General features: G+C 41.9%; 1 protein-coding gene across 1 annotated transcript in view; it reads right to left on the bottom strand.

Moving 5' to 3' along the window:
* Positions 1-5,052: 5,052 nt before the first annotated feature.
* LOC134442968 (dihydropteridine reductase-like) overlaps positions 5,053-5,207 on the bottom strand; it is a 19,142-nt gene continuing 18,987 nt past the window's right edge. The window contains exon 7 of the mRNA XM_063192922.1: positions 5,053-5,207. This exon is cut by the window's right edge and continues 176 nt beyond it. The gene's annotated coding sequence lies outside the window, so the exon portion shown is untranslated.

The following is a 5,207-nucleotide window of genomic DNA, read 5'->3' as shown; positions in this document are numbered from 1 at the left end:
CAGGAGGAAAATGCGAAGGAAATCGTAATTCAAATCGTTTTTAACAAAAACGGACATCGTAAAAAAAAAAAAAAAAGTAAAAAAATTTTTTTTTTATTTTTTTTATTTTTTTATTTTTTTTTACATTTTCGGAAACTATGGCGGCCAAATTTAAACTATGGCGGGCCGCCATAGTTTCCTCAATGTATGGGAAACACTGGCCATTAATTCCCACCACTATAAGTGTGCTTGAGTGCTTTGAACCGGTCGCACGACTCACGGACATTTGAGAAGACAAACATTCCATACACCAAACCACTGACGTGAATAATATTAACAATATAGTAGCCACGGCAGTGTGCCAAATGTATAGCTTTAAATGGAACACCAGTGGTGTTGTTCTAAAGCATTCCGTGTACCAAACTCATGCCTACTCTCACACTAAATATTCAGCGATCGTTTGCGTAATCACATTTACCGCGCAGTGAAAATGTCCATATGCCGTGTAACGGTTGTCGCGTCTCGCGTGTGGAAAAAGTTTGCCAAACGGATTTTTTTGTTTAATTCTTGGAGCACAATAAAACCATATTCTCTAGGTAAAGACCTAGCATCTCTCTCTCTATCTCTCTCTCAGCTGTTATTTTATCCAGGACAATTAGAAATGATAAATGATTGAAGAATTTCTTTTGAATAAGCTTTTGATACAGTTTTATCTGTCGACTATTTTATGTAGGCCTACCACTTTCAGCACTGCTCATTTTGAAACTTCAGTATGTTAATGCTTTCTTAACATATTTGACACACTAAAACATTGTGGTGATAGGCAGTTAATTATTTTCTTTCATCATTCAAGCTATTAAAGTAGCTTCCTTATGCAATGAGAGATGCATTTTGATAACAGGAAATTAACCCCTCTTCTAATGCACCTGTTAGAAGAAACCCTCAATTTAACATTAATCTAGGGGTCAATTTATGAGTAGGCTATACACTCAGCTCAGGATTGTACAGGTAGCTGTTAATACCTGCTGGGCATTGCTGCCTGTCGCACCTCCTCTGGTGCCCATGGGTCAGCGACAGAAAATAAGTCTTGTGACACAAACATCTTTATTGTATAAATTACTAGACAAACAATACACTGAATACTATATTAATTTGAATAGGCTACTTTGCAAGTGCTGCATACATTGTGATAAATAATCTATCTCCCTCTTCTCATCTAGTCAAACCAGGCCAGGATGAGGTTGAGTTAGAGAGAGAAGTAGAGTAGGCCTAGATTACTTTTGCTGTGAGTGTGGTCATCTATTGCATTTCTAAACCACTGCCCAAACTAAGATTCATTTTAAATAAATAGTTGATATAGTCAGCACACATTTCCTGGTGTTTTCTGGTAGCTGAAAGAGAGATTCACGCATGAATATTGCGCCTTTTCGCATAGGCCGCTTGGTCAATAAGTAATCGCATGTGCTCCGCTGATTATGAGGGGCCGGTCTGGGCCAAAAATGCCCGGGCCTTTTTGTTCTCCCAGTCCAGGCCTGTCTGTAGCCATAGTAGTTATGCATGAGGACAGGAGTTAGGATAGATAATGATATGTAGCCATAGTAGTTATGCACGAGGACAGGAGGTAGAATATTGGTCTGTAGCCATAGTAGTTATGCACTAGGACAGGAGTTAGAATATTGGTCTGTAGCCATAGTAGTTATGCATGAGGACAGGAGGTAGGATGGATATTGGTCTGTAGGACAGGAGGTAGGATAGATAGTGGTCTGTACCCATAGTAGATATGCACGAGGACAGGAGGTAGGATGGATATTGGTCTGTAGCCATAGTAGATATGCACGAGGACAGGAGTTAGGATATTGGTCTGTAGCCATAGTAGATATGCACGAGGACAGTAGTTAGGATATTGGTCTGTAGCCATAATAGATATGCATGATGACAGGATGTAGGATATTGGTCTGTACCAGGCTTGTACGAAATTCCGAATGGAAAGAATTTCCATTCAAAGTAATGCCATAATACGAACACTAGGTGGTGGTGTTCTATGTACTTTCAATGGGTGGTGTAGCATAAATTCAAAGAAATTCAAGGTAATGGCACCACCTAGTGTTCGTATTATGGCATTATTTTGAATTGAAATTCTTTCCATTCGGAATTTCGTACAAGCCTGGGGTCCGTTTCTCGATTCTTGTCTTTGCTAACCGTCTTAAGTTGGTCTTGAGTTGGTCGTAAGTTGCTCTTGAGTTGGTCTTAAGTTGGTCTTAAGTTGGTCTTCAGTTGGTCTTTAGACGCAAGACCAACTTAAGAACAACTTAAGAACAACTTAAGAACAACTTAAGACCAACTCAAGACCTTGGTTACAACGTTGGTCTTAAGAACGAACAAAATGGCTAAAGTCGTTAGCAAAGGCACTGTCGAGAAACGACCCCCTGGTCTGTACCCATAGTAGATATGCACGAGGACAGGAGGTAGGATAGATAGTGGTCTGTAGCCATAGTAGATATGCACAAGGACAGGAGGTAGGATGGATATTGGTCTGTACCCATAGTAGATATGCACTAGGACAGGAGGTAGGATATTGGTCTGTAGCCATAGTAGATATGCACTAGGACAGGAGTTAGGATGGATATTGGTCTGTAGCCATAGTAGATATGCACAAGGACAGGAGGTAGGATAGATAGTGGTCTGTAGCCATAGTAGATATGCACAAGGACGGGAGGTAGGATATTGGTCTGTAGCCATAGACATGAGGACAGGAGTTAGGATGGATGTTGGTCTGCACCCATGTTAGTTATGCACGAGGACTGGGTAATGGTCCTGGCCGCCAAAAGCCTGTTATCTCTGTGGTCACACTCACTTTACACATTCTGTTAATGGCCATTCATCTGATTGATGTTTCTACAACACAGCTATAACCTGCAGTCATTCATGGATGGTGCAGGCACACTTGTAGCAATCCCTCCAATTGGACAGTCAGCCATCCAAAACCAGAATAGCATTTTCATCTGCATTTTCATCTGCATTTGCATCTGCATTTATGCTCTGTTCCATGGGATTCTCGTGACACTCTCTATGGGGATCTCACTCAAGTAACTTCATCCATCTCATCCATGTGCCCACCTGCGACCGCGAGCATTAAAGGACCAGTTCAGTCAATTTCAATATGCTGTTGTATTGCTTACGCTACCCTTGCCTGGTCCTTCAAAACACAGTTCCATTGATCCCATGACTGAAGCCACGTTCCGATACGCGGCTGTATACTGCACAATTATTCACACATCACGTCACATCACAAATCAGTAGTTTCTTGCAGTTGTTGACCTATGCCAAATTAGTGCAGCGCTCCCAGCAAGGCTGCACCAATTCAAACAGGTGGAGAAGTTGGGTTATAGCCAAAATATACAATGTAAAAATGTTTTGTAATTATCTAGGCCACATATTTATGATAATGACTTGTTGTGCTACAACTGCTGCTCAAGTTGGGAATCATAGTCATCTCAAGTCCAACTTGAAAACTGTGTACACCGTTGGATTTCATCTTTCCTGCCCTTACGATGAGATTTGATAAATGCCAATCTGTCGCAGAAAAGAACGTACGCATCACATAAACACGTTTTTGGTCTAATGCTAGTTTGATAAATGAGGGCCAATATCTCTCTCGTGCGCGTGCACACACACCTGTTTCTTCCTTACTTGCTTTGTTTAGTGTGTGTGCGTGTGTGTGTGTGTGTGTGTGTGTGTGTGTGTGTGTGTGTGTGTGTGTGTGTGTGTGTGTGTGTGTGTGTGTGTGTGTGTGTGTGTGTGTGTGTGTGTGTGTGTGTGTGTGTGTGTGTGTGTGTGTGTGTGTGTGTGTGTGTGTGTAAATGACAGGACACAGGATATAGAGTACATAGGTGCTCATACAGGTCTTTTTACTAAAGAGTGACAACAGTACAAACAGAAATGTAACTTTATAAAATACACTATGGTTGACGTGAAGGCAGTTACACAGACTTTACTGTATAAAATACAATAAGGCTGTTACATACTTTACTGTATAAAGTAAGGCGGTTACACACACACACACACATATACGTTATAGAAGACATCAGAGGCATTGCAGAACATTCTGTATAGGTAGGTATATCTATACAGTATGCTTGATAGACAGACAGACAGGTCAATGTATACTGTGGCCTATGCTTTACAGACAGACACACACAGACACAGATAGACATGTACTGTTTGAACTGTATGTTTAATATGTGGCCACATGTCATTCTAAACTAAGGAAATAGAAACTAAGGCAGGAGCACCAGGGGAGATACATAAGGCACCATGTCATGTTAACAGCAGGGGAGATTGTACGCATCAAAAAAGACAGCGGCATAGAGATAGTACTACCCATCCCATAGAGAGATGGAGAGAGAGAGAGGGAGAGAGAGAGAGAGAGAGAGAGAGAGAGAGAGAGAGAGAGAATATAAGGTAAACTAAAAAATTGGAATGAGGTGGCATGGACACACGCACACACACACACACACACACACACACACACACACACACACACACACACACACACACACACACACACACACACACACCAGAGTAACATCTTCAGAGAAACTCACGAGTGGTATTAACGACTAAGAGAAGGCAACGAGTGGGAACAGTGTAGTGTGTCTGTAGAATTCTAATTCTAATTCTATGTCGGATTCTAATTCTAATTCTATGTCGGATTCTAATTCTAATTCCAATGCAAAAACATTTTCTCTTCATAGAAGTGCACTCGCAGTCCTATGCACCACCAGTAGAGGGAGGCATTACAACACACAAAATACGTCACATACTGACCAATACTGTCCAATACAGCTCTCTCATGCAATGCACTCCTCTCCTCTTTTCCTCTCTCTCTCTCTCTCTTCGTTTGTCTTTTGTCATCCACATCCACCCCTTCCTCAGTCATCACCCCCCCTACTCGTCTCCATTTATCTCTTTCTCTCTCTCCCTCTCTCTGTCTCTCTCCCTCTCTCTCTCTCTCTCTCCCTCTCTCTGTCTCTCTCCCTCTCTCTCTCTCTCTCTCTCTCTCTCTATCTCTATCTCTCTCTCTCTCTGTCTCACTCCCTCTCTCACTCCTTTGGTCTGTGTGTGTCTGACTGTTGTAAACCCCTTCTCTAGAGAGATGGAGAGAGAGAGAGAGAGGGGTAGATAGAGGGATAGTCGGTGTGTGTCTCCTCTCTCCTCACTGATTGGCT

This window comes from Engraulis encrasicolus, unplaced genomic scaffold, assembly GCF_034702125.1.
Source record: "Engraulis encrasicolus isolate BLACKSEA-1 unplaced genomic scaffold, IST_EnEncr_1.0 scaffold_26_np1212, whole genome shotgun sequence".
NCBI classification, from domain to species: domain Eukaryota; kingdom Metazoa; phylum Chordata; class Actinopteri; order Clupeiformes; family Engraulidae; genus Engraulis; species Engraulis encrasicolus.
Note: the sequence above shows the minus strand (reverse complement) of the source record. Positions and strands in the feature narration are given on the sequence as shown.